General features: G+C 45.7%; 2 non-coding genes across 2 annotated transcripts; both read left to right on the top strand.

Annotated features, from left to right (window-relative positions):
* The first annotated feature begins 1119 nt into the window (after positions 1–1119).
* On the top strand, positions 1120–1190 carry trnag-gcc (transfer RNA glycine (anticodon GCC)). The gene has a single exon. It is a non-coding gene; the product is annotated as a tRNA-Gly (tRNA).
* Positions 1191–3024: 1834 nt separating this feature from the next.
* Positions 3025–3097, top strand: trnam-cau (transfer RNA methionine (anticodon CAU)). The gene has a single exon. It is a non-coding gene; the product is annotated as a tRNA-Met (tRNA).
* Positions 3098–9553: the final 6456 nt, after the last annotated feature.

The raw sequence follows: 9553 nt of genomic DNA, 5'->3' as shown, positions 1-9553 counted from the left end.
GAGTTCCTTTGCCAACAGGGTCCATTGAGAGAGATAATTTGAAATTATTCTTGCCTGACTGGTAAGTTGGAACAAGAAGTCTGTGAAAACATAAATTGGGTTGGACATCGTATCTGTCCAAGTCAAGATGTTGTTGAGAATAGACTTTGGAGAGTGGCACGAATTCGGCGGGACAATTGGAAGACTTGTAAGGGCTGGTGGCTCAGCAGTAGAACTATCGTCTGCCACCCGTGAATCTTGAAATCAGAAGGTAGTGACTTGTAGCCTCACGCAAGGGATGTGCTTTGATGCACAGTACGTAACAGAGTTTGTGCATCCATTTCAAGCGTCGTGAGAGTAGACTTTGGAGAGTGGCGCGAATTCGGAGGGACAATTGGCAGACTTGTAAGGGCTGGTGGCTCAGCAGTAGAACTGTCGTCTGCCACCCGTGAATCTCGAAATCAGAAGGTAGTGACTTGTAGCCTCAAGCAAGCGATGTGCTTTGATGCACGGTACGTAACAGAGTTTGTGCATCCATTTCAAGAGTCTTGAGAGTAGACTTTGGAGAGTGGCGTGAATTCGGCGGGACAATTGTCAGACTTGTAAGGGCTGGTGGCTCAGCAGTAGAACTGTCGCCTGCCATGCATAAGTCTCAAAAACTGGAGGTGTTGAGCTCTATCCTCACGCGAGGCATGTTTTGATGCGCAGTTCGACCACACATTTTTTGGATCTCCTGTCACACACTTCACCTCCAAGACGGCAGCCCATCCTGGGCTTGAAGAACTGGCAACTCTGCTTCATTTGTTGACGGCTTAAATGAACGGTCCGTTTTGGGGGAAGATGGTGCCTTGAGCCTCGCTTGATACACAGTACGTGGCAAAGGCAACCCATCCATTGTCTACCGTTTGTCCCTTTCGGGTAAGCCGGAGGTGGGTCAAAACACAGTCTCCTTGACCGGGAATCGAACCCGGGCCGTGGCGGTGAGCGTGCCGAATCCTGACCACTAGACCATCAGGGCGCTGCGACAAAGCTGTCCTGATGAGTGATGTGTGGCTGTATCGGGCTACATTTTCCGGTGCGCCTCGAGAGGCGCGCTTGGGCAATGGCGCGAATTCGGTGGGAAAACTGCCGCGTCCATGAGCATTGGTGGTTCAGTGGTAGAATTCTTGCCTGCCATGCGGGAGGCCCGGGTTCGATTCCCGGCCAATGCACAGTTCCTTTATGCGTGGTGCCTTGGGCGGCATTAAGTTTGTTCTCGGTCGCGGCCAGACGGCATCAAGATTTGGAACAAGAAGTTTGTGCAAACCAAATTTGGGTTGGACATGGTATCTGCATTAAGTCAAGATGTTGTTGAGAAGGAGGAACAATGCGGTTTTCGTCCTGGTCGCGGAACACTGGACCAGCTCTTCATCCTCTCGAGGATACTTGAGGGTGCATGGGAGTTTGCCCAACCAGTCTACATGTGTTTTGTGGACTTGGAGAAGGCATTCGACCGTGTCCCTCGGGGTGTCCTGTGGGAGGTGTTGCGGGAGTATGGGGTGTCTGGCCCATTGCTACGGGCCATTCGATCCCTATACAACCGTTGCAAGAGCTTGGTTCGCATTGCCGGCAATAAGTCGGACTCGTTCCCGGTGGGTGATGGGCTCCGCCAGGGCTGCCCTTTGTCACCGGTTCTGTTCATAATTTTTATGGACAGGATTTCTAGGCGCAGCCAAGTGGCGGAGGGCTTTCGCTTTGGTAGCCTCAGGATCTCATCTCTGATCTTTGCGGATGATGTGGTTCTGTTGGCTTCATCGGGTGAGGGCCTCCAGCTCGCACTGGAGCGGTTCGCAGCCGAGTGTGAAGCAGCGGGAATGAGGATCAGCACCTCCAAATCTGAGGCCATGGTTCTCAGCCGGAAAAGGGTGGAGTGCCCACTCCGGGTCGGGGATGAGGTCCTGCCCCAAGTGGAGGAGTTCAAGTATCTCGGGGTCTTGTTCGCGAGTGATGGGAGAAGGGAGCCGGAGATCGACAGACGGATTGGGGCTGCAGCTGCAGTAATGCAGACGCTGCACCGGTCCGTCGTGGTGAAGAGGGAGCTGAGTGTAAAAGCGAAGCTCTCAATTTACCGGTCGATCTACGTCCCTACCCTCACCTATGGCCACGAGCTGTGGGTAGTGACCGAAAGGACGAGATCGCGGATACAAGCGGCGGAAATGAGCTTCCTCCGAAGGGTGGCTGGCCTCTCCCTTAGAGATAGGGTGAGAAGTTCGGCCATCCGGGAGGGGCTCAGAGTAGAGCCGCTGCTGCTCCACATCGAAAGGAGCCAGCTGAGGTGGTTTGGGCATCTGACAAGGATGCCCCCTGGGCGCCTCCTGGGTGAGGTGTTCCAGGCATGTCCCACCGGGAGGAGGCCCCGGGGCAGACCCAGGACACGCTGGAGAGATTATATCTCTCGGCTGGCCTGGGAACGCCTTGGTGTTCCCCCGGATGAGCTGGAGGAGGTGGCTGGGGAGAGGGAGGTCTGGGCCTCTTTGCTTAGGCTGCTGCCCCCGCGACCCAGCCCCGGATAAAGCGGATGAAGATGGATGGATGGATGGATGTTGTTGAGAAGAGACTTTGGACGGTGGCGCGAATTTAGCAGGACAATTGGCAGACTTAGAATTGTCGCCTGCCACCGCCAGTGGGTGACTGAATATATGTTTACAGACATTGCTGGTAAACCCGTGTCTTATTAGTGGAGCTAATGTGGCTGTAATTGAGGGATTTAATTTAAGACGGCACTACGAGACAAAAGAAGAATGGTCCGTTTTGGGGGAAGATGGTGTCTTGAGCCTCGCTTGATACACAGTACGTGGCAAAGGCAACCCATCCATTGTCTACCGCTTGTCCCTTTCAGGTAAGCCGGAGCTGGGTCAAAACACCGTTTTTAGGATCTCCTGTGGCACTCTTCACCTCCAAAACCCGTTCAGGGCTTAAATACCTGGGGACTTGCCTTTGATGTCCAAGCTGAATTTCTTTTCTGTGCAGCTTCGAGAAATCGTTCATTTTTCCGGTTGCCTGTCAGCCTCGTTGGCGCAGTAGGCAGCGCGTCAGTCTCATAATTTGAATGTCGTGAGTTCGAGCCTCACACGAGGCAAGCCTTTTGGTACAGAGTTGGTCCATCCATTTTTACCGCTTCTACCCATTTCGAGGACGCTGGAGCCTAAGAACCATCCGTTTGTAGTGGATTTTCAGCCTCCTCTGATGCGAGATCTAGAACAGGGATCAATGCAAATCATTCTGCCATTGCCCGTGGAAAGCCTTCCCATCTGTTTGATTTCAAGACTCACACGTGGCAGGCGATCCTCCCCTATGGATGCGTGCCGGCCCTCTCGAACCACTTCATCCAACTTTCACCACAATTCCTCTTTCTTTTCTCAGGTCAGAATTGCGGGGCACCACACGTTGGCTCCCAAATGACTCCTACCTGTTATTTCTTCTTGGACACTTTGTCCAGTTAGGGTTAGGAATGTCTTTGCATTGGAAGCGGATGAGCAAGGGCTGATAATTGGTTATCAGCAGCTCCCGAGCTGAGTTTCTGGAGGTTGCCTGGAGTTCCTTTGCCAACAGGGTCCATTGAGAAAGATAATTTGAAGTCACTCTTGCCTGACTGGCAAGTTGGAACAAGAAGTCTGTGCAAACCAAACTTGGGTTGGACATCGTATCTGCATTAAGTCAAGATGTTGTTGAGAGGAGACTTTGGACAGTGGCGCTAATTTAGCAGGACAATTGGCAGACTTAGAATATTCGCCTGCCACCGCCAGTGGCGAGATCTTTTCTCGATTTTTGAGAAAATTTAAGTATTTTAAGTGCGCCTTATAGTGCGGAAAATACGATAAACTTCCCTTGCTATTCATCCCTAAAGGTTTTCAATTGGATTTAGATCAGGGGAATGTGCAGTATGGTCCAAAAGAGTGATGTTATTCTCCTGGAAGAAGTCCCTTGTCCTGCAGGCATTGTATACTGTAGCGTTTACCTGTTGAAAAACCCAGTCGTCACCACGCAGAGAAGAGCCCTCAGTCACGAGGGATCCTCTCTGCACATCCTGAAGTTCCATTGTTCCACTGAAGGAAAAAGCACCCCAAACCATTATGGTGCCCCTTCCACTATGCAGCGTAAAAAACATCTCAGGTGGATCTGCTTGTCATGCCAGTAACGTTGGAAACTATCAGGACTATCACAGTTCAATTTTTTCTCATCAGAGAATAAAACGTTCTTCCACCTTTCAGTGTCTCATGTTTGTTCTCTTGTCCAAACAGTCAGTTCTGTGGCGTTCAAGGAGACGAGGCCTTTATAGATGTTATTTTGTTTTTGAAGCCCTTCAGTCTCAGATGCCGTCTGAAGGTTATGGAGCTGGAGTTGGTGCCAATAATGGCCTTAATTTGGGTCAAGGATTGTCCAGTGTCTTGACAGACAGCCAATTGGATCCTCTGGCTCAGAGCTGGTGAAATATTTTTGGGTCTTCCATCATAACCCTCAGGTTCATTTAACAAATTCCAACTGTCTTCCTGCGTCCAACCTCAGCAGCGATGGCACTCTGTGAGAGACCCTGCTTGTGCAGTTTAACAACCCAACCACATTCAAAAAGGGAACTTTTTTTGCCTTTGCCATCCGAACATCACGACAGTGTGACTACCTGACAGAAAATGACAATGAATTCACATTTTTGCACAGATTTGGCCTTTTAAAGGCATGTGGTCCTAAACTATTTATCAGCTGTAAGCCTGTTTCAGTTTAAGCACTGTTTTCAGTCAATTGCATGCTCAAAAAAAGGTTTTATCTCACTCCCATTTCTTCTTGTTGCATGTTGAAGCTCTACCTTATTTAAATCCTACTATGCAAAATGTGATTTTTTGCCATTTTTCAAGTGGTCTTAAACTTTTGATTGGGACTGTATTTTGTAGGGTTATATGCTGTCTTTTGAACAGTTCACTCACTTATTATCTTCACATTAATGTCAGAGGGATGTTTCAGGAATGGACACAGTGAGGTAAGACTTTGTCATGACTGTATGTAGTAGAGCAGGATTCAAGATTCTTTATTTGTCACATGTGATATGTGTCCTGAAATGGTCCTCGACTTGTGCAAAAAAGAGAACATTAAAGAGGACATGAAAAAATGTCTGGCTAATTTTTATACTGGCTCCGATTTTGTTTTCTTAGGTAACTAGTACGTGACCACTGAATGTGGTCACGTACTAGTAGGCTGAAAAAGTAAAGAACCTCTGTTGTGGAGCTTAGAAAAGTACTATAGATATAACAACTTATAAAAATTGCTCCTTTTTTAGCCCCTTGATAGTGTTAAATCCAAGTTGAATCCTCTCCACAAAGCTCCTGTTAATATTCCTTTTAAGGGAAAGAGGTCGGAAAGTAAGCACTTTTTCCAAGATCAGAGTTAGATTATAAGTGTCTGCTGAGGCCAACACACACACACACACACACACACACACACACACACACACATACTCCATCAAGGTCAATAGTCTCTCAACTTCAATCAGGCGGTGCACGATAGCATCCCTTGACTCTATTTCTCTATTTTGAATGAAGTGATGTCTGGGGTTGGAAGTCAGACATGCAAAGTGCCTGAATCAGCAGATTAAAGTGCTGATTTTAGTGCCACCTTACTCAGTGAGTGGAAACGACACCAGGGAAAGGAGAGAAGTGAACTGGAGAGCTGGAGGACCTTAAATCTTAAGTTTGACTGTGCTGACTGCAGAGGGGTGACAGATGAATGAGCATTTCTGGAGTTGCTACATCCAAAGTCGTTTCATTTCTAGGGAGTCTGGAAGTTTGTGTGTTGACACCAGGCCAGACTAGAAATGCCAAAGTGTACAGTTATAACATAATAATAATAATAGGGAGTTGAACTTTGCTCCCAACAAAAACAAAAAATATGAAACAGTTTGACCTGCCTTTTAGCCCTCAACAGTGTCAAAGATGGACCTAACAACTGTGATGTCGCTCTCTGGTTAGTGAATTCCTGTTACGAAACCTCGAGCTGACTCTTTTGACTGTTGCCACCTTTGTATTTTTAATCTGGATGTGATGAGTGGAACTGATGACGCTACAGCCAGGATAATCTAATAATGATCGTAACTTACAAAAAGAGCTTCATGATTTATTCAGTGAGATTTGAAACTAGCGACTGAGCAAGTAAAGTCAGCAAGAAAACGTTTGCTGAGGTCACAGAGTGAATGAGCTGATGGCTGTTTTCACACACATTCACTGGCCACTTTATTAGGTACACCTGTTCAACTGATCTTAACGCAATTATCTAATCAGTCAAACACATGGCAGCTAAGCATCAAATGGGTATGAAATGGCATTGTTGTTGGTCGGACTGTTTTAGAAACTGCTGATTTTCCCCATGCAACCTTTAGAGTTTACAGAGAATGGACTAAAAAAGAGAAAATATCCAGTGAGCAGCAGTTCTTCCGGGGAAAATGTCTTGCTGAGGTCGAAGGAGAATGGCCAGACTGCTTCAAGCTTATTCGAAGGCAACAATAACACAAAAAACACACAACCAAAGGTATACAGTAGAGCATCTCAACAGCAGCAGAAGACCACACCAGATCCCACTTCTGTCAGGTAAAAATAGCAAAACTGAAGCTACAGTTTACACCAACTCACCAAAATTTGAAGATTTGAAAAACATTTTCCAATCTGATGAATTTTAATTTCTGCTGCAACATTCAAATCAAATCAAATAACTTTTATTGTCACATCACACGTGCAGGTACACTGGTACAGTACATGTGAGTGAAATTCTTGTGTGTGAGCTTCACAGCAACAGAGGTGTGCAAAAATACAATAACATAAGAACAAGCAAAATATAAGAATGGGTAAATCTGAGAATTATATGAATAAATATATCTACAATATAAGAGTGTATGCATATTACTGAATGTGTATACTAAATATGTATATCTACGTGTGTGTATATATGTGTGTGTGTGTGTGTGTGTATACATATTTTACAAATTAAATAGAGTAAACAATAAAATAAAATATATAAAATATACAGAGGTTGGTAGTTGGATATTGTGCAAAACAAGTGGCATTAATGTACAGTGTGGAGTGCATAATGTTGAAGTTCCAGTAGTGAAGGCGAGGGGTCTATGAAGTGTTCAGCAGGAAAAAGCTGTCTCTCAGTCTGCTGGTTGGGGGTGTGTACTTCTCTGCACCTCCGGAAGTCCACTATCAACTCCTTTCTCTTTGCGACGTTGAGGGTGAGATGGTTGTCTTGACACCAGTGGGTCAGGGAGTGAGGCCGTCTCATCACCGTTGGTGATGAGACCCCACAACTGTAGTGTCGTCCGCAAACTTCACAATGATGTTGGAGTTGCTAGTGGCTGTGCAGTCGTAGGTGTAGAGTGAGTACAGGAGAGCTCAGTACACACCCCTGTGGAGCACCAGTGTTCAGTGTGATGGGGGATGAGGTGATGCTGCCCAGTCTGACCGCGTGGCGTCTGTCAGAAAGGAAGTTAAGGATCCAGCTGCAGAGCGAGCTGCTCAGTCCTAGAGCCTGCAGTTTCCTGTCCAGCTTCGAGGGAACGATGGTATTGAATGCTGAGCTGTAATCTACAAACAGCATTCTCACATACGTGTCTCTCTTCTCCAGGTGCGAGAGGGCAGTATGTAGTGTTAGGGCTATGGCATCATCAGTGGACCTGTTGTGGCGGTATGCAAATTGTAGAGGGTCCAGTGAGTCGGGCAGTGCAGAGCAAACAAAGTCCCTGATCAGCTTCTCGAAGCATTTGCTCACGATGGGGGTCAGGGCTACAGGTTGCCAGTCGTTCAATGAGGAGATGGTGGAGGATTTGGGTACAGCGACGATGGTGGCCATTTTGAAGCGGGCTGGGACTACAGACAGAGAGAGGGAAAGGTTGAAGATGTGTGTAAACACTCCAGCCAGCTGAGCCGCGCATGACTTGAGGACGCGGCCGCGAATCCCGTCCAGACCAGTAGCTTTGCGTGCGTTCACCTTCCTGAAGCACTTCCGCACATCCTCCCCAGACACAGCGTGCGCACTGACGTCATCCGCGGTGCACACACTGTCCGGTCTCACATGATCACTGTTAGATCTCAATCCAACAGAGGACCTTTGGAATATGGTGGAACAGGAAATTCTCATCATGGGCGTGCAGCTAACAAATCCACAGCAATTGTTTGATGCTGTCATGTCAACATGGAACAAAAATCAGTGAAGAATGTTTCCAGCAACTTTTTTGAATCTGTGCCATTAAGAAATGAGACAGCTCAGAAGGCAAAGAGGGTCTAAACCAGTATTAGAAAGGTGTAACTCATAAATTATGCAGTAAGTGTAGCTTCCAAACAACCACAAGTCTTTCTGCAACCGCAGGATTTGCCCTCTTCCTGGATATGAGTAAGAATAACAGTTTAAGGCACTTCCACATTGGCTTCACTTTTCCAACCCAGAAGCTACATTCATCTTTTATCTTGTTTATCCTCTTCGAGTGACACATTTAAATACTGAAAACCAAACAAACTAAAACATACATCAAAATATCAGGTAACGCAATTTTTTTTTTTTGTAATTATAGGTCATAGTTAAAAGTTTATGAAAAAAGTTCACCAACTGAAAATAAAATCTTCCTTGGACATATCTGTATAAAACACATTGATAGTGTTATTTGTTATCAGTTTGTGGAAACATTTCCAACTTTTATCTTCTGATACTCAAATGTGTATAGATTGATTCTGATTTGGGAGGATAAATAACATGTATGGTTGCTGTTTGATATTTAAAACTTCTTTTTATTCAACCTCCCCTTTATATTTTAGGTGCCAGAGGCGATTGGTTTGTGTTTTGAGATTATTCTTTTATATTTCTGTTTTTCTTTTGTTTTATAAAATGAAAGTAGCAAAAAAAATGAAGTCAATACCATAGATCAGGCTACAGACTTTAATGTTACAGGATTTGTATTTAGTGCATTTTCTCATTTTATTATTGAAAATTATGAGAAATTAAATATGTTTCAGTATTTATATATAAATATTACAAAAAACTGTTTATATAAAGGCCCTGTTGTGAAATAGTGCCAGTCACTGTTTTAAAGTCATTAAGAGTTGCATAAGGGTATTTGTTGACCCCTTTTTAGACTTTGCGTTCTTTCTGTCCTGAGCCCTCTGGGTTTCCGTAGAGTCTGTCACAACAACGGCAGCAGCTGAGCCGGGCCTGAGAGCAGGAAACAAATAAGAGGTCTCACTCTGTTGTAGTTTCTTTTTAAAGCTTGCCCATTGGACTGTGTGTGGCATTTAAACCTGACATTTGTGAGGAAAAGCATAATATTCCTATTTCTATGCTGTTTTAAAAACAGTCTGCCCCAGGGGCTCCTGCTTTTGGGCATGCTCAAAACACCTCACATCCAGAGGCATCCCAGAAGTGCTGTTGTCAGAAGTAACTTTGCCCTTGGTCTCCTCAATTGGTTCTAGGTAAGGGGCCACACTGAGTTAGATTCAAACTACCCTTGTGAAGTTAAAAACATTGCTTTACCTCACTCTGGATTCAAGTTGTGGATAACCTGCAC

This window comes from Neolamprologus brichardi, chromosome 23, assembly GCF_056152115.1.
Source record: "Neolamprologus brichardi isolate AB-2024 chromosome 23, ASM5615211v1, whole genome shotgun sequence".
NCBI lineage: Eukaryota > Metazoa > Chordata > Actinopteri > Cichliformes > Cichlidae > Neolamprologus > Neolamprologus brichardi.
The sequence above is the reverse complement of the archived record's forward strand: the minus strand, read 5'-3'. Positions and strand labels throughout refer to the sequence as shown.